General features: G+C 44.7%; 1 protein-coding gene and 1 long non-coding RNA gene across 10 annotated transcripts in view; one reads left to right on the forward strand and one right to left on the reverse strand.

Moving 5' to 3' along the window:
- Positions 1-24434, forward strand: part of Pde4b (phosphodiesterase 4B) — a 541549-nt gene that overhangs the window by 396238 nt on the left and 120877 nt on the right. The gene's annotated exons all lie outside the window — the stretch shown is intronic.
- On the reverse strand, positions 17170-23269 carry LOC110348443 (uncharacterized). 2 transcript variants are annotated; one of them, XR_002393692.2, is made up of 5 exons: positions 23110-23269; positions 22653-22767; positions 21964-22139; positions 20301-21333; positions 17170-17545 (listed from the first exon to the last, which is right to left on the reverse strand). It is a non-coding gene; the product is annotated as an uncharacterized LOC110348443 (long non-coding RNA). The 2 variants fall into 2 exon arrangements; XR_002393691.2 differs by lacking the exon at positions 17170-17545 and having other exon boundaries at positions 19507-21333.

Here is a 24434-nt window from a genome sequence, read left to right on the forward strand (position 1 = left end):
TCACTTGTCTGGAAACCTTTGCCACTCATCTAGTTTATTATTTTTATTATTTCTTGGCAGTTCTCCTACAGCAATTAGTGAGAGAGCTCATAAAACTAGAAAGGCTTCCACAGGGCTTTGAAAGCTGGAGAAAAATTCCCAAGAGTTGGGAAAAGCCGCTTAATAAGGAGACAAACTAAGTAAAAGGAAGGAAGAAGTTCAGGAATATCTGGAGGCTTGATGGAGTTGGAGGATGAGCAGCCGAAGTGCTCACAAGATTGAATGTTGCCCACCTTACTGGGAGAGAGGGGTGCAGCAGCTGATAGCAAGAATGCTCTTAGATTCCCTCTACTTCAGGGCATCACTGCTCCAGATTAATATTCAGTGCTTCTTTGCTCAGACGCTTGTCTTGCATCCTCACCTCCTGTCCATTAGTGTGAGAAAACATTTCATGGCTTCCAAATGGCCTCTTCATAAATTCTAGGGGATAAAGTGGGAGACATTCAGGAGCCTGGTACATTACATCCCCTTAAGGCAGTATGCAGTTGAGGGGTTTTTAATGTGGATATTAGTTATCCCAGCTGATTCCTGAAATTGTGAAGAAGAAAACCGTGTGTGCTGCTTGTGAGCTATGCCGATGATGGCAGGAGCCCTTTGGATTATAAATGAGAACGGATGCTCTTTTTATGGCCATTGCTCTTTCAGGTTGCTAATTTATCTTTTCATCCATGATTTATCCCTCTCCACTCACATTCTTAAAGTGTCTTCCCCTCTGCTACTATTCCTTAATGGCATGGGATTGGATTCACTGTGACAGATTTGGCAAATTTAGAGCTATGGAAAAGTGTCTTAAAATTGTTGCTGAGAGCTTTCTGGAGATGGATAATAACATCGATTGGAATTGATTGTCCCTTGAAGAAAAATAAGTTGAAAATGTTGCTGGGGATCCAGAGAATGACATGAACTTGATATCTCCATTTAGTTTTCCAATTAAGCCTTGGCTATTTCTGTCTAAAGTGATAAACTGATGTATAAATTTTACTATTACTAACAGTAGCAATAACAATATATAATACATAGTGATATATTTGCTGCGGTTGTTTGCTTTCTTACAACAGCTATTGATTTTGACTAACTTAAAAGAAAATTTATTGAAAAGATATTGGGAGATCTTGCAATCATTGGAGACCTAGACAGAAACCCAGGAACTTGGCAAGAAGCAAGACTACCTTAACGACAGAATCAGGGCCCTGTGGACGGGACTTCCAGACAGAAGGATCTGAAAATAATCACCTTGTTAGGAGGGAAAGGAACTCCATTTTTAGCCTCTTAGTCTTCCCAAGAACATGTAAATTGGAAGGATGAGGCATCTTTTGGCCTGGCGGGGGTCACAGGGGAGCCCCTTGTCTGACTATGCAGGATCTCTGATCACTCACTGTATCAGCAGCCTTCAACAGTGAGGACAGAAGTGCTGAAGGGAAAATTGACCTTTTTTAAAAATGGAAAATGTATACTCAGCCACCAAAAATATAAATCCATTGTGCTTTCTTTTTCATGAAAAATGTAAAACATTATCTAACTTAAACTGTGGGGCCACACTCTGAAGTATGTAAGTGATATTGGAACTGTTTTACAGATAAAGTAATTTGGAATTCAATATAACAGATGAAATCTCTCAAGTCTTGTAGCAATTAAGATCCAATAATATTCAAGATAAGATCTCCTGTTACATATTTTATGTCCTTTCTCTCTCTCTCTCCCTCTCTCTCTGTCTCTCCCATTCTTTGGTGGTTAACACTCAATTAGATAAGATTCCTGAGGAACTTCCATTCCTACATTTGTTCTCTGTTCCTCTCTATTTTTCTCCTACTCTTCAACGTTCCTCTCATCTTTCCTTTTTCTCTTTGGATAATAATATTCAAAGCTTATTGAATTCTCTCTTTAAGTGATTTGAATTTGAAAAGACCAACTCCAGGTGCTGAGTGTATGCTCTCCTTCTCTCTCCAGGCCAACGTGAGTTAGTGTCAGTTGGGGCAGAATATGCTGGGAAATCTAAAGCGACAGTGGCTTAAACATGAAGAAGGTGTTTTCCCCCATAAAAACCAAGGTGACAAACCAAGGTGTCGTACAGTAACTCTGGAAAGTCATCGGCAACCCGGCTTCCTTCCCTTCTACATTCGTGATGTTGTCTTACGTTTCAAAACCCCCTTCTTAGTCACCGTGAGGGCCTGAGCTCAGCCGGCAGGTAGGTGGGTGCTGCAGGGAAAAGCAGAAGCACCTCTGAGGCCTCCCTGGCTGTTTGTGGTCCTCCTTAAGCAGCCTCTGTGAAGGCCCTCCCAGCCGCCTCTGCTCATCTCCCATTGGCCAGGTCTTTGTCACAGGGCCACGCCTGGCAGGCCCAGGGTAGATGTAATCTCTGATTGAGGCTCCTTTCTTCCGTGAGTTGAAGATGATCTCTAATTCTTAGAGCTGTTACTAGGATGAGATGAGGTTATGTGTGAGTGCACTTCCCAGCAAAAAGGCTTAGCAAATAATGAGGAAAAAGTTGATTCCATTCTGCTCTCTCCGAGGCTGGACATTAGGGCCTGTGTGGTACCTGCCCTGGGTCCTGGGCTCTTTGTAGAATCCTATGACCTAAAAGAGAAAAGCTTTCTCAAATCAGTTAGGACTTCACCAAAGTATCAAAGATTGTATTAACTAACTTGTTGCTCTTAGACAAATCATTCAACCTGTCTGCTCCCGTGTTTTGTCACTGTGTGATGTGATGTGGCAAAGCCTGTCCTGTGGAGTTGTGGGAAGAATGATGTGACTCAGCACAAATGGGTTTCCAGCTTAGTTTCTGCCTTGAGAATGGAGAATGGAAATGGAAGTCGCCCTCTACACTTTCTCCATCCCAGACTGACAGTCGTTTATCAACAGAGGCTTTTATCTTCAGGGCATAAAATGGGCGTGTTTATGGCTTTCCGTAATCATTTTTTAAAAAAGAAGAAGAAGAAAATAAAAGATCAGTAAAAACCATTTAGCAGTTTGCTTTTCTCCTTGCGAGCTTGGAATGCTTCAGGTCTCCGGGCTCCCCGTTACCGTGTTCTGAGGCTCCAAGACCTTGGACATCCATTTGCTGTGCTCCTGCCATGGGCCAGGTGTGTTCCACAGACTAGGAATTCAGCAGCAGACAAACCTGAGGAGGTTTCTTTCTGAAGCACATTTTAGAGGCACAAATAAGAAGTATGTGAATGTATTTATATGATATATTATCTAATACACATTTACAATTATATGCTGCAACTATAGGCAGTGATGGATGCTGTGAAGACAAGCAAGGAAACAATAGGGCCACAGCGGGGCCATCGGATGAGGCTCACAAGGGAGTCATCCTGCAGGGACTGAGCTCCGACCTGCAGCCCCACGGCACCTGGCCTTGGGCCTCTTCAGCCTCGGGCAGCTTCCAGAGGAAAAGGCTGCGCTTATGCTGAGCACCCAGCTTGCCCACAGGCCCACTAGGTCAACTCCAGCTTTCCTGGCAAACCCTTTTCCCTTGTTCCTATGGGAACCCCAAGCCTCCCAGAATCCCCCTGACCCTTTGCCCCACAGCCTGACACGTCCGCTAACATAAACCGATGTCCACTCATTTCCCTTGTGCTCTGGAACCCTAATCTGGGAATCAGTGCAGCTTTCTGCATCGTCTCTCTTAGTCTGCTGGCCCTTTCTTTGTTCAGCCTGACTTAAGGCTCTCCTGGGCCTCTGAGATACCCTTGCAGTGTCATGAAAAATATGCTCCTTTGTGCTTTATCTCCTGCCGTGGTCAGTGCATCGTAGGCTCTAGAGATACAGAGCCCTCCTCTTCCACCTCTTCCCTGCTCGAGGGCTTTGATTCCTGTTCTCTGAGTCCTGGCCAGGCCACGAGCCCACATGGCCCTCTGCTCCCCTGTGCTGTGGTCATTCCCGGACGTTGGGGTCATTTCCTCCATCCGCTAAACACTGCAGCATCTGGCTCATGTCTTCACAACAAACTGTGTCACTATTTGTGACCACTTCTCTATTCGCCTAGATTATCCATTCAGCACCCTGGCAGATGGTCACCTGCGATCACTTTGCATGACCTTTGCTTCCACACTGAGCTGTCTTCTCTCCCGTCTGCCCTAGTGCTTCTCATTGCCAAGAACTAAACTGTTGCCAAATGCTGATGTCAGCATTGTGTCGCCCCACCTCCCGCCTGCCCGGCCCATCCCTCTGCTCCCTCCGCTTAGACTTTCCCCCATCAGGACTTCCAGTCCGTCAGCCCTTCTCCTTGTCTCTGTCCCTCGCCCCTCAGCTGTCTCACACACATCCCCCGTCTCTCCTTACGCAGCTTAGATTTTAGTGCTTGTATTGAAATCATTCCTTTCTCAGTACCCTCCCTGCTCACCAGAATTCTGGGCAAGATTTCAAAGCCGGTGAAATCAGCTCTCATCTACTAGGAACCATCACAGGAGCCAGCAAGCATGGCTGGAGGAGTGGCTCAGCCGTCCTGCTGAGGCTTCTGTATTACAGACCACAAATGTCAGAGTAGCTGACAGCGTCACTGCGCGGTTCTCCTGCGCGTCACTCACTCTCCCAGTGTCCAAAACAGCTCTTTTATAGCATCTCATCTCCTCAGACCTCCCAGACCATGTTCCTCTGTCTCGGTCTCACTGAGAGAATAAAAGAAATCACAAGAGCTAGTTTATCTGTCACGAAGCCCACCAGTGCACTCGGGACACAACCTGGGCACACCGGACCGCGTCTTGGCTCCTCGCAGGCCGCCCGCACCTCTCTTCCCTCACGCTGATCATCTACTTCTCCCACTCGGCACGCAAGCGACCCTTGAGAAGCGGCAGCGGTCTCCACAGCCCCCTCGGTTACTGCTCCCTGACTGCCATTCCCTTCCCAACAAAACTCGGAAGAGTTGTGCTGATGCCCCCGCCTCCTGTTCTTGCCTGAACTCGTTTCAGTGGGGTTTTTGTGTGCGACGCCTACAGGGAAACCGGGTCGTTCCTCTCCTCCCTTTGCATCAGCCTCTGTCTGACTCTTCACTGCAGAGCTCCAAGGATCACTGCACCTGACGGTGAGCTCACGTATCCCCACCCTCAGCTTTCACCAGAGCCTCCAGGAGCTTGCTCTCGTTATACCCACTAAGTGAGCCTGACCAGAGCTGGGGTCTGGCTGTCCTCGGACACAGGCGCCCCAGGGCTACGGCGTCCTCCTGTGGACTCTGAAGCAAGACTCCTTTGCCCAGTGACAGCCCAGCCAGGCCTCTCTAGACTACAGATATAAAATGAAAGCTTGGGCCCAGCAACTAGGGAAGGAATATTTGATGTTTAACTCAGCTGTTTTTGTTTAGCCATCCTCTATTTAACTTATGTAAATTTCTACCTTTTTTTTTTTTGACTCTCCAATTTTATTGTGCTTTCCTGGTGATTAGAAGTTTTAATTCGCTATCTGTTTGAAGTCAATTTTACTTTCATGGCTTTGTAACAATTTCCCATCAATAATTGACCCACTAAAAAGAAGCGATATATTCATTGTATGGCCAGTGTCCTGTTTGACTTAAAGAAGGCCTAGCTGAAGGGGTGACTTCTTATGAGGATACAAGTAGTGATAGGTAGTGGAAAATATTTTTCCAGGAAAGAGTTCTTTGTTTGCATAAATTCACACTCACTCTATTTCCAAATTTTCAAGTCCTCAGCCGTTTTGTAGAATTGGTGAGGGTGGTTTAGGAGGTGAAGTAGTGATTACAAATTCTAATAGATCTGTTGATTTGGCCAATGAATTGTTTTAAAGAAACGTAAGCTAAGAATGAATTTAGTTCATCAAGACCCTAAATATCATCTCTTATTCCCTTATATCCAACCTATTTTATATCCAAGCAAATTTTGTTGCGAGCCTCTATGTGTCAGGACTGTGCTAGGCAATGGGGCTATAGCAGGAGAGAGGAGAGAGCAGAGTTCCAGATCTCAGGAAGTCTGCATCCAAATGGAGACGAATGAGAAGGAGTACACAAGTAAGTGAACACGAAAGTTTCAAATGACGTTGAGCGTGGGGAGGTAAATAAATGAAGATGAGACCATGTAGAGCGGCAAGTGGAGGCACCGACTGGGAGCGCCTTCCCGAGGAGCTGATATCACAGTGAAGTGTCCGTGTTAGGAACAAGTCACTGGGTGAGAACCAAGGGAGAGATGACACAGAGCCTTCAGCAAGAGGAAAGAGGCCGATGTACCAAGGGTCTTCCTGCTCCAGGAAAGGGCGGTCGGCACAATATGAGCAAGACAGGTGGTAGTACAAAAGGCAGCAGAGAGGAAACAGAGAGCAGGTCACAGCCAGCTTAGATGTTGTTCCAAACATAATATGGAAGATTGCAAAGCATGATTTAGTTTGTATTTTCAAACCTTACTCTGGGTAGTGAGGGCAAAGTAGTTTTTAGAATCCAAGCATAAAAACAAGGCCAGCAAGTGCTGATAAACAAGGCCAGGGGTGAGGCAGTGGCACCTTGGAGGTTTGGGACAATTGTGGGGACAGAACGTGTAGATGTGGGGGATTGGAAGCATGAATTGGATGCATTGGGTCCGGGAAAGGGAAATCGAGGACAATATGTGATTTGAACATTTCAGCAGTCTGCAATGCAATTGACTGGCAGAGGAAGGAGTAGGAAAAACAGATTCAGTTGGGAAAATGAAAGAGTTTGTTTTGGCCCCATGTCATTGAAGATGCCTGTTAGATATCCATGTGCGAATGGTGAGTGGCATTGGATAAAGGAGGCACTGCTTACCTGTACATTATTCCCAAGGGCTTCTGAGCTTCTAACTCTGCTGTCATATGTGGGTTGAGGATGTTGATTTGAGAATAAAATGTTCTTTGTTTGAATCCAAGTTCTACTGCCTACCAGCTCGTAAGATTCTTGAGTTGTCTAGCCTGGCAATCCTCATTTACATAATGAGGTTAAAATATATACCTCACAGGTTGATTACGAAGAGTAAATAAGTCAATGTATGCAAAGTGCTTAACGATGTGCCTGGGAAGTATAAGGGCAGAAAGTATGTTAGGTCTTATTTCCTGGACATCTACTCTGAAATACGCCTTTTGTGTACTAAATCTCCACATATCCCTCAAGCCAACATTGTCAGCTAAAATTCTGTCTTCAGGAAACTGAGGACAGACTAATGCAAGCACAGATGCATTTTTTATTTTTTGAAAATGTGTGCATGTGCACATACTACCCCACCTTATCCATGTAGAGATATCCTGGAGAACCAGAACTACTTGTCTGCACAGACTCCAGACTCACGCCCAGCTGCTACTGGGCATCTCATGCCTGATACCTGTCGTCTCTCACTCGACACAGTCTCATCTTTACTCCCAGACCCCAGTCTTCTTCTCTTTCTTCCTCTTCTAAGCTGATGACTTCCTGGGCCTTCCAATGGCTTCGCATGACACCCGGCAATCATCACTGGTCCCATCCTCCTTACACGTGTTTTATGACAACCTCCTATGCAATGGCTCTGGGGTTGCCCTGTCTGCTGTCATCCCTCCTGCTAGCCTTCCCTCATTCACTTTGCTGTGGCCTTGCTGGCTGCTTGCTAAGATTCCAGTGCCCAGACCTGCCCTTCACTCACTGGGTCCTCTGCTTGACACTGTTACCCACCTACTCTCCGAGCTCTCTGGTTTGCTAGCCTGACCTCCTGCCTAAAATCGAAGCTCTCTGGTACTCCTCTCTGCCTTCTTTCCTCTCCCCTTGCTTCCATTCCATCTGTCCTTGTTCCCCACTGAGGCAACCCCAGGGCTTTTCTATGCAAATGGCCTGCTCATTCTGAACTCAGCTTCTCAGGGGTCACTCTCCCACCCGAAGGTCCTCACCAGTCACCTCACAGACCCAGCACCTGGCATCAGTTAGGATGGCTTTGATCTGCAGTAGAAGCTACTGAGGACAGTGACTGACCCATTAGGGCTATATTGGTCTCATGCGACAGGAATTCCAGTGTCATCACCAAAGACTCGAAGATCTCTTCTTTCTCTACTATCCTGGTGTTTACCTCAGAGCCACAATATTGCTACTGATTATGCATCAGGTCCCAAATCCAGGCAGGATAAAAGGGGAAAAGGACAAAGAATAAAGGAGAGGGCATTTTCCTGTGTAGTAAGATTTGTTTTCTGTAGGTTGAACTAGCTGAAATGACTGATTTTGAGCTATATTTTCACCTATAAAAATGGCGCTGTTAAATGGAAAAAATGGAAATAAAGTCTTTGTAAATAGGGAAGGGTGGAGGGGGTGAAGGGAGGGCTAGGAATGGGGAAAAAATAAGAACCAAGATGTATTATGTAAAGGTACAATTCCCAATGAGAAATGTAATTGTGCTGTATACCTACAATGTACCAATAAGAGAATTTAACAAATAAAAAAAAATGGCGCTGTTGTGCAATCTGACCTAATGTTTGGACAGGAGCACATCCCCAGAGACTCACCTGGCCAGGGCTGTGCCACTAGGACACTCATAGCTTCAAGGCAGAGTAGGAGACCAAGGTCAGGTGAGACTCCAAGTGGTGGTCACTTCTGTTCCGGCCACATGAACTTTGGCCCCTCCTGAGTCTCTGATCTTCCAGGAATCTACCCAGACTCCCAGATATGGGCCATCTTTCGGGAGCCACTGTCAGAAGGTGAGCAGCAGTCCTTCACAGACAAGGCCAACTCAACCCCAGCTTCCTGATCCATGCAAGAACTTCAGGGTCTACTCTGTGATGTCTGCAGGTTTCTGGCAATTACGTTTCAGAGAGCAGCACAGGCCAGAGAACTCTTAATCCCTGTGTAAACCATTCTACCACTTCTCTTCTAACTCATTTGTCCAGTCCTGGCATGGCCAGAAAACTGCAGTGTTAAACATCTGAGTCTCTGCACACATTGTTTAATTTAGTCCTCACAGCATGCTTTTAGCTTCCTCTTCTGTCACTATTTTACTTGAGGACTTTGCATCTCAGAAAAGCTAAATCCAAAACCCTTTAGCTAGCAAGTGGCAGAGCTTCTACTAAACCCAGCTCCTTCTCAATGTAAAGCTTCTGCCTGATCCAGTATATTAAGCTGCTTCTGAGTAGGTATTTCCCAGGATAGTCATTTTCTACCATCTATGGGACGCCTTGAGTTTCTGAGAATTTCTTAATGGTTCTGACAAGTAAGGGGAGCTTTCTAAGTAGTTACTCCCACTTAGAGTTGCCAGACTCGCCCTGGTTGATGGGCTCTTCATTCACTGTTCCAGACTCTTGCTCATACTTGGTTTGTGGAAATAGCAGGAGAGATATTCTAGATGGCAGATACTCTAGACCAGTGGTGGTGAACCTATGAAAGGCGTGCCACAGTGGACAGCCAGAGCCCTCTCTGTTAGAACATGAGCCAAGTCACACCAGCCAAGGTTTGACAAATTGTCAGGATGCGCACAACTGCAAAGATCACATTAATTGTGCAAAAGCCTGCCAAATGCAGACTTTTAGCTTTCAATGAAAAGCTGTTTTGTATCTTTGAAAGTTCTGCCGTTATGTTTTTAAGACAAAAGATGTTAATGTATGACTTGTGTTTTCTAAACTAAAATTTCAGTATTCAGGTTCAATTGGAGTGTTGGCACTTTAAGATTAAAAAAATAAATGAGTTTGGGTTGCAGTTTGGCCACTTGTCTCTGAAAGGTTCACCATCGCTTTCAGTGATACAAACAGCCCAGCGCAGCACACGTGCCATAGATTCGCCCCTACCGGTGTGGGAGAGGGCGAAGCATCAGCACAACTGAGAGGGAGTACGATTCAGCAGGGCAAGGGCACCGAGGCACACAAGCTTCGAAGGTCAAGTTCGGATCACACCACCAAGACCGCCACTGCTAAGCAGAGGCATTTGAACTTTCTTTTGTCAGCAGGGATTGAGTTAGAGGTTTTCACCCAGGAAAGTTAAATGACACTTGGTGTTTTATGCTACAACTTAACAAGCTTTTGAAAATTGCTTCGAGTACCAGGTTAACATGATATTCCTGCACCAGAGATTAATAGGAAAGGTCTGAGAGTTTTATGTCCTTTCTTATTACAGTGTTTTTTCCAAGATAGAATAGAGATTTATGGTTTGGAAGACCAGTTAGCCATTAAACAGACAAAATAGAAAATCAACTATCTCCAATGTCAGTTTTCCTCGTAATAATGTAAGTTGTTGCTACGGGGGTTAAATAAGAAATGACCTCAAGCATCTCCCAATTCTATGTTAAAAATAGTATCTAAATTGTAAAACTGGGAAATAGAATGGATATTATAGCTTCCTCATCTAGAATAAGCTAGTCATGTTTCATAATGGAATTTTCTGAAACATAGGGAAGAATAGTGAAGACGTTAAGGGACTCATAAAATTCAGAAGCAAAATACAATAATTGCAGATAAACTGCTGAACGTGGTGGCTTCATTTGTCTCGTCTAAGCCATGCCATGATTGAGGCTACGCAGGAACAGCGCCTCCCACTGTGAGTCCCGAGCACGCGCTATGCGAGAGCCCCCGCCGTGCTTCTGATTCCTGTGGGTGATGTTTGGGTTGGACCTGGTAATTTACCAATAAGTTAAGATAATGGAGTATCAAAGGGGAGATCCATGCTGAGAGAATTGGTTGTGAAAAGATAAAACGGAAATGAAATATCGGCAGAGCTGAGGGTATTCGGGACCACAGTGTGCAATGAATCAACCCCTCAAATGGATTGGCCCCCTGTGAGCGACTCGCAGGCCAGGCTCCCAGAAGGAGCAGTTGAAAAGAGGATTTGCGAATGTGTTTCCTCAAGGACTTGGACTCAAGACAGGCACTGTTTCTGTCTTTTGAGAAGATGAATCTGTAAAGTAACAACGCCCTTCCCAGGATGGGAGTTTCAAAAGGGATGGACAAATGCAGAGGAAAGTGAATTCACATTGGTTAAAAATGAAGGACCTCTCTGTCTACTCCAGCACACTGCTCCTGTATCTGCCTTTTAAATGATTGCTCTGGGAGGAAGGACGGAAGCCTGCCCTGCCATGGTGATGTCAGGTTTGTGCGCTGCACTTGAGGGTGAAGTGCAAGGTGAAGGGTAGGCTGGGCTCCCAGACCTGCCTGGCTCCTCCTTGGTATCTGGGGGTCAAATGGGGCACTTCCCAGCTGACACAGGGCAAGATGTAACCTGTGCTCGAGCATCCGGTTTCAATCACAGCGAGATTGGATTTCTGAAAATAACGACGAATATTGACAAAGCCTGGAGACGTTGCTTAACCTCTAATAGAATCCTGATACCCTGTATTTTCGGAACATTGACGTCTCTGAAACTCTTCAGGTGCAAAATCAATGCTAAGTCATTTTATAGAAGCAGGATGCATCTTCCATAAGGTTACCACAGAGCCGAAGACAACAATGCAGTGGCACAAAACAGTGTAGCCCCTGGGCCCACAGGAACACCTGTGTCCACACCACACGCCGACCTTTCTCCGCCGAGCTTGTCTTTGGCCTTCTTGAGGTGATAGTTCGGTCAAAGGCTGCTCAGGAGCTTGTGTTTATACTACTTTTTGTGCTGGCCATGCCAATCTACACTCCTATCAACAGTGTATAAGTCTGCTATCTCTTAAAAGATGAGTTCTTGAAGTTTGGTTTAAAAAGAATTGCCAAAAGACAAGGCATTTGATGGAGGAACACATTGGGCAATCATGGGTCTTTTTTATTTTTGCAAAAGTTATCTTTATTGAGGTACAAACAACATGCAAAAAAAATTTTTTACCTAAAATTCCAAGGCCAGGCATGGTGGCACACACCTGTAGTCCCAGCACTCAGGAGGCTGCAGCAGGAGGATTACCATGAGTTTGAGGCCACCCTGGGCTACAAAGTGAGACCTTGTCTCAAAGAACATAAAATTCCAACACATCTACACCAGTGAAATCCCCTGTGTGTTCGAGATAAGGAATAAATCCATCGAACCCCCAAACTTCCCCTCCCCCTCCCTGCTATGTTCTGCTGCACCCAGGAAAGAAAGCATTGATCTGCTGTCAGTCCCTAGAGATCAGTTTCATTTCCCAGAACTTCACTTGAATGGATCGCACAGTGCATGCTCCTCCATCTGCCTCCTCCCCCTCAGCATAACTGTTTAGGGTTCATCTGCGTTGAGGTGAGAACCAGTAGTTCATTCCTTCTTGTTGCTGAGCGGCGGCCCCCTGTAAGGACAGATCGCAGTTTGCGTCTCCATTCACCTGTTGCATTCAGCTGCTCACTAGATCCGTATTCTACAGCCAACCACTATGAGCAAAGACAAAGCTACTCTTCCCAGCCTGGATGCTTCCGTGTCTCCATCCTGCCTCGTTGCAGGTCCAGTGTGGTGTGCACAGGGGCAACTGGAATGCAAGTTCCTGCCTTGTTCCTCACTGTACGGAGAAATAATTCAGCATTTTACCCAAAAGTATGATGATAGCTGTATGTTTTTCATAGATACCCTTTACCTGATTAAAGAATTTTCTTTTTATTAATTTTGTGGAAGTTTTTCCTTTAAAATCAGGAATGGATGTTGTACTTTGTTAATTCTTGTGCTACATTCATATGTCTTTTGTTTACTTGTTTTCCTGTCTTTAATATGTTGAATTACATTGATTATTTTTGCTTTGTTTTGTGGTACTGCGGCTGGAGCCCAGGCCCTTCACATTGAGGTACATCCCCAGCCCTTTTTGATTTTTTATGTCACTAAATCACTAAGCTACACAGACTCAGCTCAAAGTTGCAACCCTCCTGCCTCAGCCACCCAGATTGCTTGGATTATAGGCATGTGCCACCAAGGCCAATTTACATTGGTTTCTGAGTATTATAATAACCTTGTATTTTTTTAGATAAACTCCATTTGATCGTAATGTGTAATCTTCTTCAAATACTAGTAGAGTTGATTTACTATAATTTCTTTTAGAATTGTTCCACCTGTGTCACAGGAACCTTATGGGCAATTTTATTTTTTGAGGTTGTTTCTCCTTGGCATCAGAGATATCCTGACCTTTTGCAATGAGTTGTGAAGTTTTCTCTTCCCTTCGATGTTCTGAAGAGTTGGTATGATTGGTGTGATTTCCTTACATTTTTGCAAGCAGTGAGTTTTTTGTGGGAATGTGTTAAACTTTAAAATTTACTTTCTATAAAATATACAAGCCTATTCATGTTTTTTCCTCAATTTTTATGTTTAGATCAATTTTAGTGGTACACTTTTTGGTGTACATAATGATCCCATTATCACAGGGAATTTGTACCCGTACACGATGTGTCTTGGTTCTTCATGTTTATAGTGCACAGCAGTCACTTCTTTGTATGGAGCTCCCCCTGCCCCACCTCTTGGTCCCTTCCTATTTGTAAAAGATCTACCTCCCTACTTCCTATTATCTATCATTAATTTTGCTCTTTATTTATATTTTGGGGTTCTTATATAAGAGAAACCATGCACTATTTAAACTTGTGTGTCTGATCTATTTCACTTAACAATCAAGGTGCATCCATCTTCTATTTTATATAAGTTTCAAATGTACTGGCTTTAAAGTCATTCATGATACTGTCTTACCTCTTCAGAATTCTGCACCGTCACAAACTATTTCAATTTATCTCCTCTCATTCCTAATATTGATAACTTGTGTACTTGTATTCTCCCAATCTCTCTCTCTGTCTCAAAATCTGACTAGAAGTTTTTGAATTTTATTGATCACTCAAAGAACTTGTTTTGGTTTTAAATTTGAGTAGAGCTTTCTGAATTTTATTGATCAAAGAATTGATATTTCTATCAATAAAGAGCTCTTCTCTGCATTTATTTTCATTCTGTATTTTATCTTTGTTTTTCTTCCTTCTGCTTATTGGGATTCATTTGTTTTTATTTCCCTAACTTCTTAAGTTAGATATCAAAGTCATTTATTTTCTTATTTTCTGTAGGCATTCCTTTTGCTGTAGACTTCCTTATAAATACTGATTTCTCAGCATCTCACAAACTTCATTTGTTTTCATTTCTGTTCAGTTTTCATTTCTGTTTTCATTTCTGTTCAGTTCAGAATACTTTAAATATCCCTTTTGATTTTGGCTTTGACCCATGAATTACTTAGAATATGTTTAGTTTCTGAATAACTGGGCCTTTACCAGGGATCTTTCTATGGTTATTTCTAACTAAATCTCACTCTGGTGAGAGAATAAACTTGGTAAGAGTTGGACTTTCTGAGAAGCACGTTCAGACTTGCTTTGAACTCAGAACATTGTCTGTCTAGGTAAAGTTCTGCGCACACACTGGAGAGAACATGTGTTCAGCTATTGGTAAGTGTAGGCTCTGTCCATTAGGCCAGACGTATAATGTATGCAAGTCTTCCTTCTCCTTATGGCTTTTCTATTTGTTCTATCAGTTATTCAAACTATAATTGTGAATGTTTTTATTTCTCCTTTCAGTTTTATTTTTTGCCTCATGCATTTTGACACTCTTGATATTAGGCACATAAGCATTTAGAACTATCACACTTTCCAGTATAAAATTGACTCCTGTGTATTATGAAATGATCCTCTTTATTCCTGGTAATAATTTTGGCTCTGAAATCTGCTAACAAGCAGGCTATAAATACAGCCACTCTGGATTTCTTTTGATTAGTGCCATCATGATATATATTCCCCATTCCTTTCTCTTTAACCTACTTGCATCTTTATATATTTAGAGTGGTCTCTTAGAAGCACACTAGAGTTGGAACACACATTTTTGTCCATCTTGAAAATATCTGCCTCTTAATTATTGTGTTTAGACCATTGCCATTTAAAGAGATTCTTGCGACAGCCAGGTTTAAATCTACTGTGCTGTTGTTTCCTGCTTATTTTATCTGTTCTGTTAAAAAGAAAAACTTTACACAAATTAAATTAAACAGTTATATTGTTGCAAATCCTTGAACCAGAGAGCTCTGAGAGCTTCACTTCACCACTGGGACAGGCAGTATTTATGGGCAGAAATGAAAGAGAAGAATAGCGGCTTGATTGGCCACCACTGGGCATTTGTCTTATTTGCAGGCCTGGCAGCCCTCTTCACCTGAGCAGCCTGTCACTGACTGAGGAGATATCACGAAAGTGCACTCTTAAAGTTAGTGTGTACTGAATTGGATTGCAGATTATTCTGTAAGGGTTCGAAATATGGTGGCCAACTCAGGCCAAATTTAGTATAGGCTAGAAGTTCATGATATACGTTTTTCTCTTTTTTGCACTGTGTTTGGCTAATTGTTTCATGCCTCCGTTTTCTTTCTTTTGTTTGCTTATTTACTTTAACTCTGTTTAAATGATGTTAATGTTTACTTTAGATCTTTTCTGCAGACTACCTTCAGGCATTATTACACTACTTTATGTATAGAATAAGAATCTTTGCAAAGTATACTTCATTTCACCCATCTTTGCCTTTGTGTCCTTGTCTTGTGATTTACTTTCACATGTTAGGAACTTCATAATACACAATTAATGTCTACTTCTCAGTCAGTCATCTTTTAAAGAGATTTCAATGAAAAGAAACAATAAATATTCCTTTGTGTGGACCCAGATTTCCACTTGGCATTATTTTTCTTTTGCCTGAAGGATTTTCTTTAACATTTCTTGGATTTCAGTTTTGCTGGTGATGAGACCTTCCAACTTCATGGGTCTGAGGAAAGTCTACGTGATTATTTTTGTTCAAGGGTTGGTGTGCTTTAGATATAAGTCTGCACAGTTGCTCAGGCGCCATGTGGAAAATGAGGATGTGGAGACAGTGCTGTTCTGTAGTAGTAAAATCCACAGGGAAGAGGAAGGGCAGGGTTCAGAAGAAAGCAGCTGCAGCAAAATCATGGAAATCGATCTGGAGTAGCTAGAGAGAAGAACAGATGTTTACAGTTGATCCATTTGTTAGTGTATCCAATCAAACTAGGTTTCAATCCAGGATTACCACTAAATAGTGGGTAGAGTGCTTGTCAATGAGTTACTGAAACCCTCAAACTTCAGTTTCCACGTCCATAAAAACAAGTTCCTTCCTTCCTCAAAGTGATTAGCACAGTGAAATGAGGCACTGTGTTCCAAATGCTTGCACTTGGCCTGACACAGACCATGTGCTTGATACCACTGAGGAAAAGATGCAGAGCTGTCCCGTGCTTTACTGTCTATGTGAAGAAGAAAACCCTCTGGGATCTCAGTTTCCCACCTCACTTTCTCCCCCCCCCCCCCCCCGCCAAAAGCATATTTGAAATCCAAATGCCAGGCTGTCTGCAGGTGTGGTGTTCACGACCGATAACATTTGGAGGCCAGATGTGGACTGACGCAAACACTGTTAAGAGCTATGTAGGCCGGAGGCTGAGGCATTGATTTCCAATTTTATGGTTATTATTTGAGTTACTCCCTCCTGTCCTTCCACCTCAACCACAAGGGAGATAGATGGCCTATTTGTTCTCCAGAGAATATAGAGTACAAAATTCTTAAAACAGTAAGTAATGGCATTTTACAAACCCAAGAGTGGAAATTCATCTCCTGAAAGCTGATGACTTATGAAATTTGATCTGAAAACCAGTCTCATTTTCTGAAATCACCTCAGAGTAATAACCACAAAAAATACTTCAAACCTGGGACAGGTTTTTACATCAACTGATATTTTAAATTTGAGTTTCCTTAGAATTGGTATGGAAGTTGGCCCAAAGTTAGGAAATAAATAATTCCCTCTTTGAAGGAAGAAATGCTTATTATTTTCTTCTCTTTCTCCCCTCCCCTTTTTCCTCTGTGGTGCTGGGGATGGAACCCAGGGCTTTGTGCATGCTGGGTAAGCACTCAACCAGTGAGTTATGTCCCCAGCCCTTGAAGAAATACTTTTTAAAAACATGAATAAGCAGGTCCACTTTGACCCCTGATGGTGGTAGTGGTGGTGTTTATTATACCCACACAGGCTCCTGTGCCTGTACTAATTCATCCAACAGACGTTTGTTCCGAACTAGCGGCATGTCCCAGGTGGCCATCACAGGGCTTAAAGTCTTAGGAAAAAGGAAGACAACTTTAAGAGGGACCACAAATGTAGCAAAAAGCTGGTATAGGTCCTCCAAAGACACGTGACCTATTAGTTAGTGGCAGAGAAAAGTTTTTAATAGTGACTTAACCCAACCCTTAAAGAATAATTAGGCAGCCATGCAAAGAACAGAAGAGAAAACAAGTGGGGAAGCCAGCATTTATTCATTCTTTGGAGAGATACTCACTCAGCCATGTCTGGGCACTGGGGTGTGTTAGGAACACAGAAATCACCAGTGAACAGGGCACGCATGTGCAGGACCCGGGGCTGGTAAAGAAAAGACGTGCCAGCTTTCGAAAATACAGAGCCACCCCGGCACACTGAGCAGAGGCCAGAGAGGAGGCTCAAGAGATTCGCCATCCGTGGGGAAGTTTGGATGGTCTTCCAAGTGCACCGTCATGATTTTACGTTTGTGTTGAAAGATGGGTCTTTCTGTCATTGGAGAAGCGTTTGAAGGACAGGCTGCGGTGGGGAGAGGGTGCAGGGAGATCATTTAGGGCCTCCGTTCCCATGAGGATCTGAGCGCCCCAAAGCTGTGGTGGCCTTCGAGAAGTGTATGGTTCCCATGTCGGATGGACAGCCCGAGAAAGGAAATAAAATTAGGGATTATTCTGTTTGGTCTAACTGAGTAGGAGGCGGCTACCTTGACACAGGAGGACAATGGGCGAATAATAGGCCAATAAGTGTATGAGGACAGGGAAGTGGGCTAGAAGAAGAGCAGTTTCCTGACCCAAGTCATAAAGAATTAAACCAATCCCAAACTGAAATTCACTGCCTCTTGGGGTTAACATGTTCCCCGTCACTGAGGTACACAAACAGAGGCTACCAGACCATTTCGCTGCATTACTTCAGGTACTGGTTTCCAGCTCCTTCCTGGAGATGACTTCCAGATGATGTGTGAGACTTTACAAAAGCAGTAACGTCTTGAAGCTGTCTCCGGTTGAGAAAGAGCTAGTTTTCCCAGATTAATTTCATTTCCCTAATTACCCTTGAGCTCCTGAAAGCTGGCACCATTACTTCCCCATAAATATTTTATTTAATTAATTGATTTTGTTATTGGCAAGAATACCTCACTCAGAAACTGGAGTATTTATATCTTGTTAAGAGAGCATTTGAATGTTTCCTACAATTTCTTTTAAAAAGTAGAGAATGTAGTGTGAAACGTATTGGTCTAGTAGGGTGATCCGTATACCCACAGTGCATCCTGGGTACACACAATGTTGTCCCCACACCCTCTGTCTGATCTTCCTGAAAAGCGTGTCCCCTCATGGGGCTCCATCTTTCCTGAGAATGACTGTGCTGTAGAAAATGACTCCTACTGTTCAGAGTTGTCATGTTCCTTAGCGGATTTTACTGAGTGAAGGTTTGAGAGGAGCCCTGTGAAATTTCAGCCATAATTAGAAAAGAGAAAGAAATTTGCACTCACATTATAAATTCTTATTTCTAACTTGGAACTAGATAGGACATTTTGTAAATTTGCTAGAAAAAATGGTCTTGTGATTATGAGGTAGGGTTATTTGCATCGGGTCTTGTTTTTCTTGTGGGTTAAATAGTATGACATAAGAATAGCACAAAGTGAAGTTATTATGGATTATAACAAAATATACTCCTGAGCATTTGAAACAAACTCTTTAAAAATGGCCTCTATCTTACAATCTCACTAGAAAAAATGTGTGTTGGCATTAATTTTTCAGTTCTCCTATTTCTTCGGTGAAATGTGTCTAGCCTCAAAAAGAATCTCGAGTGATAATTGAAACAGTTTGCAATAAAAGTCCTCAGCAAAAGAAAGCTTCCTGCCAAAGGACCATGGAGAGGAATTTTTGTGCTCTCTCCCTCTCTCCCACCATCCACACCAGGGGATGGAAGCGCTGCTGCCACCATGTGCTCGCTGGCCTTCTCCTTTGGGTGGGTGTTCCATGGAAGAGGTGGTTTTAGTAGCAAAACCCTGGTCCTGCCTTGTGGGGATAGCTTTGCATGGCTGGCTAAAGCTGGGAGCAAGGCATGACTCAGTTTCCCCACACTACTCACAGTCCTCATTGGAGGAGCCATGGGTGCTGTAATAGATACGAAGGGGAGTTTGTGGAACATCCTTGGCCCTAAGCCATTCATTCTTTCATTTGTTTGTTCATCAGACATCTATTAAGTACCTACAGCTTGACAGGCAAGGAAGGTAAAAAATAGGGAAAAGGTATTCTGTGTCTTTAGAAACACAGCCCACTGAGGGAAGACTAGGGAACTAACAATGTGCAGGACAGGTGTTATGCTAGGACTAGGTGTCTACCCATGTACAGAAATACCTAGATGTTAATATGGCTGCAACCATATCAGTAACTATAATAACTATAATTATTGTTTTAGTTGTTAATGTATACTTATATATGATAAGGTATATATCGGTATTGATGTATACTAATATAGTAATAATGTATACTTATATATACTTACAAATAACAACTGTAACTATATATTATCGTAGGACAACTGACTCAGCTCAGAAAGAAGCTCAAGCATAGAGAAAATTAGGTCATTCGTTTAATACAGTAATTGGTACTAAATTCCAAGCATCATCTGACCCAATTCGTGGTTGAAAGGGGGTGTAGGAATGAAGACAAGAAAGAATGAGAGGGCAACCTTGGCCATAGCCTTATCCGATCTCAACCCAAACGCCATCCCCCGAGAAAGGCGAGCTGTGCAGCCCAGTGTGGGCAGGAGGCAGCCATGGGGCTCTGTCGGGGGGGCCTGCTGACCACGCAGACTAAAGCAGACTCTCCTCTGAGTCTGTGTCTACCGTACCCTTATGTTTCCTTTTCTTTTTCTGTGGCCAACCCCTTCATCTGAACGTGTCTTATTGGACTGCCTACTGCCCATCCTTTGCCCATGGACCCTTCCTGTCTGGCACATTGCTACAGTCTCAGGCCAACAGCGATGCCTTGTTTCCTAGTGGGTGCTCAGTAAATTATTTTTGAATGAGTGAATGATCATCACCATTAACACAAAACCAATCTTTTTGTCCTCCGAGAGGCCAATGTGACGCCTCATCTTGGAGGCACTCAGAGGTCTTCTACCCCACAGCTTCATCTGAGTGGTAAGAGACTGAGCAGTGAGGGACGGGGCACAGGGAGTCTGTTTCCTGTCAGTCTGTCCTTCATGGAGCAGGGCTCATGGGGTGCAGGAAGGACCCTGGGTGCAGACAGCAGGGTATGACACAAAGGGGTCACACACTCAGATTTCTCAAGTGAAGCTTCATGTAGAGCCTAATTTTTTCCTCTTTGAAACTAGTCGAAGAGAATTGGCCTACCAGAGTTGTAGGGAGAATTCAGTGATGAAGAGGATGTCCAGTGACTGGTTTCTGAGAAAGAAGGCAAATTCAGGACAGCAGAGTTCTCTTCCTCAAAAGGCAGGAAGCTGTTAGCTGGACCCTTGAGTGTAAACCTCTTTCCTGGGGTCTGCGGTCTTTCCAGGCAGACCGTTGGTCAGGATAAGCCAGCGAGGCTCATCTGGAGAATGCTGACTTGAGAAAGAAAAATGCCCACTGATTCAGAATTGAGTTCTTCCTGGAATATTGCTCCATGTGTCTTTGTTCCAGGAACTGGGGTTTGTGGAACTAATTGTGGGTCAGGAAACAACCACGCCGGGGACAACTGCAGGCAATTCTGCAACCACCTGGCTTCGCTAGAATTCTCAGAAGTAACCTTCTCTCAGTTTAATCAAAGATTTCATGTGCTCCTTGAGGATCGGTTCTGTAGCCCTCAGTCTTCCTTCCAGGCTGATGAAAAAGCCTGGGTCCAGTCTCTGAGCTGCTCCACAGGCTCAGACCGAAGCTGGGAGCCTCGAGGAAGCAGCAGCGGTCTCCTGCCATCTGCTGGCTGCTCCTGTCCCCACCCAGCACCAGCGCCCCAGGCTCTGGGGTAGTGGAGGCCTCCAGGAGAGAGGCGTGGGGCGGGGATGCCCCCTTTATAGAAACACAGGTGAGGTGAGGGCAAACAGATGCTGGTGAGAGGACTTTTTACTTACGGGGTCTCTGCGACAACGTCACGGGTTCAGCCATCTAAGCTGGTGACTTTTCTATGCAAGTCTGTTTTGCTCAGGGAAAACACAACTATGCGTTTTTAAAAGGAAATATTGAATTTGTAGATCATTGTCTCACATGCCTCATCAAAGAAATTAAAGCCACATCTCTACAGACTCGTTTGAAGGAAACAGGAGAAATCTATGTCCTAGAGTCAGAGGGAAAGGACAGAAGAAAAACATTCCCAGTGTCTTAGGATTTCTTGAATCCGTTTGGATGACCTTTTGAAGACCTGCTAGTCACAGGGCTCTGCTACAAATGCCTGCAACACAAAAATGAATAATATTATTGCCTGAGGGCAACAGCTTTGTGGGAAGTGGCCAGATAGATAGATTGGAGAGCTGGACAGAAGAGCACAGGTGCGGTGTGAAGTGCGCTGGGCCTGCGCTTCTTGGCTGTGGAGGTGGTCAGTCCCAGAGAGAGACTATCTGAGAAACAAATTGTGTCTGTCTGGCACTTGTACAGATGTTCTGATACCACCATTCCCTCCGGAACTCAGCAAACCAGCTGTTTACCCAGTGGTGACGTCGCACGAGGCATCATAATGATCTAGAGAGGAGTTGCTGGCGGGGTGGGGGTCTGTGGGGTTCTACGTCACCTCCATGCTGTTTTATGTAAGGGGCTTGAACTTCCCTGCCCGTGGATTTCGATAGCTCAGGGGTCGTGGAGCTAAGGGAATGCAGGGTGCTCTACTGCCTGAGCTCCTAAGGCCACAGGGGGCTCCCGCGTCACTGGAGGTGGCCCGAGCCGAGGAGAAGCCAGTGTCCTGTGGGGGCAGTGGGGGGAAGGGCACCTCCGTGTCTCACGTGTGCCATCCCATGCCACCCCCACCCCAGGACCAGAGAGGGGCAGACACAGCGCGGGGTACAGCGGTGAAAACGTCAAATCAGACCTGCAACAGGAAGGTCGGCCGAGAGGCAGGTCCAGGTGAGCAGGCCGCAGGCAGTCCCGCAAGCCAGAAAGCTGGGGCTGCAGGGAGGGCTCGCTGGTCCAGAAGAAAGGCCGTGGTCAGCACTGTTTCTGTGCGCACGCTGGACGTGAGCGCCCCGCTCCAGGCGGGCAGATGAGCTGCGACCGAGAAATATGGCGATATTTTAGAAAAACTTAAAACGAATGAGTAAAAGAAGAATTGCCGTGAGTCACCCTCAACTCTTCCCCTTGATCCAGATACACTTATCCCCGTGTTCTTGTCACTTTCTGAAGCAGTTCTAAAAGTCCTGTTTTGTGAATGCCTTTATGAGGTGTGATCAAAAATATGGTGACTCCGGCTGCTGGGCTCCAACAGAAAGGCAACTTGTAAAAAAACCATGACGCTGTGTCCTCATCCACCTTATTCACCAGATCTGGCGACTTCTGGCCCTTTCCCTAACTCAAAATGACCATGGAAGGGAAACATTTTGAACTGGTTCAGGAATCGAGGCAGCTGGGACAGTGAAACTCGTGGGAGAGAAGACTTGAAGAACTGCCCAGAGAGTGGCAAGACTGATAGAATAAGTATCTTTGAAGTGAAGGGAGTACTTTGAGGGAATTCATGAAAATGTGTCTTTTAATGTCATTATTTAAAAAAAATTAAACATTCACCTTAGTTCTGCATCACGCTGCATATGGCCATGTCAGATATTCTGAAACATGTAAGGGACATCCTCTCTCACTCTTTCTGAAACTCCTCCATGGCTTCAGCTAAACTTTGAAGTAACTGCAAAATGAAAGATACCAACTGCAACCCTACTAGGTCGTGCATAGAATGGTAAAAAAAAAAAAAGTTAAGGAAATTTTGGTACAATGACTGGATGAGCTATTAAGGAGCCTGAGAAAAAGGATTAATTCTAGAAAGGTAAAACCTTGTGAAAAAAAATCAGGATCTGAAGCTGCAGGAAAAAAAAATCAGATGGAAAAATTCTAAACTGGTAGCAGTGATGCTATTCTTTTCTCTCTTGTCTAAGTTTTATGTAACATTTTATATTACTTCCACAGTGCTTTAATCTCAAGAAGCCTAAAGGTGAAATGTGAGTCCTGATTAAGGCAGGGGCAAAATTACCTTACATAAATCATGACCGTATTTGTGTGCTTGCTCCCGCTGTTGCAGACCCGCCGTTCCTCCTAATTCTATTTCTGTTTTTGGGGTGTGTTCACTTTGCTTGTTAAGTCTGTCTCCATCATCCCTTTTCCCTCAACACACCACCCCCCTCCCCGCTGGGTCTGTGGGACGGATTGTGATGTCGGCCTGCTAATTCTGCTGTCACTGGGGCTGGTGTCTGGTTGGTGATTCATGTTTGTTCCAGAGCTTCGCATCTGTGTTGGTTGCTTTGAAACAGTGCCCCAGGGAATATGAAAGGCCATTTGTCTCACTAAGACTGCTTCTTTACACCAGGGAATTCTTCCCTGGCTTCCTCCAAATTCCAGCAAGCCTGCTATGAGATTAGGCAGAGTAGGGGAACCAGAAAACCCATCCAAAGAGGAATGGCGTGGAGAGGGTTTGAGTGTCTGGGTCTAGCCCTCACTTACCTGGCAGAGTAGAACTTCTGGATGCTAATGAGCATGAGGGACAGGAGGTGCTGGGACACTTACTGCCCAGGGAAATGCTTTGTGGACTCACCCTCTGCCCAGCAGGATTGGCTCCAGCAGAAAAGAGGGCAGAGCCAGCCCTGGTGGAAGCCAGCATGGAGAAAGCCCCGAGAGCTGTGTGGGCTCAGCCACTTGGCATCTCTGCTGAGCCTTTGGCGCAGATACCCACAGGAGCAACATCCATAGCGTTTCACGGCTGGTACCCACATGAGCACTGACCAGTGAGGTGGACCCAGGCCACGGGCTGGGGCTGAAGGTCGCCTGCTGTTCCACATGCCAGCCCTCTGGTAACTGGATTGCCACTAACTCCAGCCCATCCTGCAGGGTCTGGGGACAGGGGCTGGGTGCCAGCTGTTTTAAAAGTAGTTAGTTGTTTTAATACCCAGCAGGCTGTGCGGACGCGTACCAGATAAGTGGCAACATGAACACACATCAGCTTCCGAGCTGGGGCCCACCATCATTTTGCTGAAGGCCTCTCCCCATCTTTGGACTTGCAGATTCTACAGCCTCCACAGGGCAGTTTTTTATGTTGCTCAGCTCTGCAAGTTGGCTTCATTGTCTTTCACTTCCTGTAGCCTGTGTGGAGATGGTGACCACCCCTAGGCCTGCTGCTGCTGAGCTGTGATGGGGGGGCTCCCCGCCTGCTGCCCCCAGACCACTGCCTGCTGGGAAAATCCATGCTTGCCTCTTGAGAGGCCAAATACACCCTGGCTCAGCCCTCATGCTCATCCATAGTCTTCATCCTTTTACTCAAAAGGGTTTTGCTTGCTACTTTTTATCAGACTCCTGGAGTGTGCA

This window comes from Heterocephalus glaber, unplaced genomic scaffold (assembly GCF_053883595.1).
Source record: "Heterocephalus glaber isolate CG9 unplaced genomic scaffold, H.glaber_assembly_v1.0 deba00001442, whole genome shotgun sequence".
Taxonomy (NCBI): Eukaryota; Metazoa; Chordata; class Mammalia; order Rodentia; family Bathyergidae; genus Heterocephalus; species Heterocephalus glaber.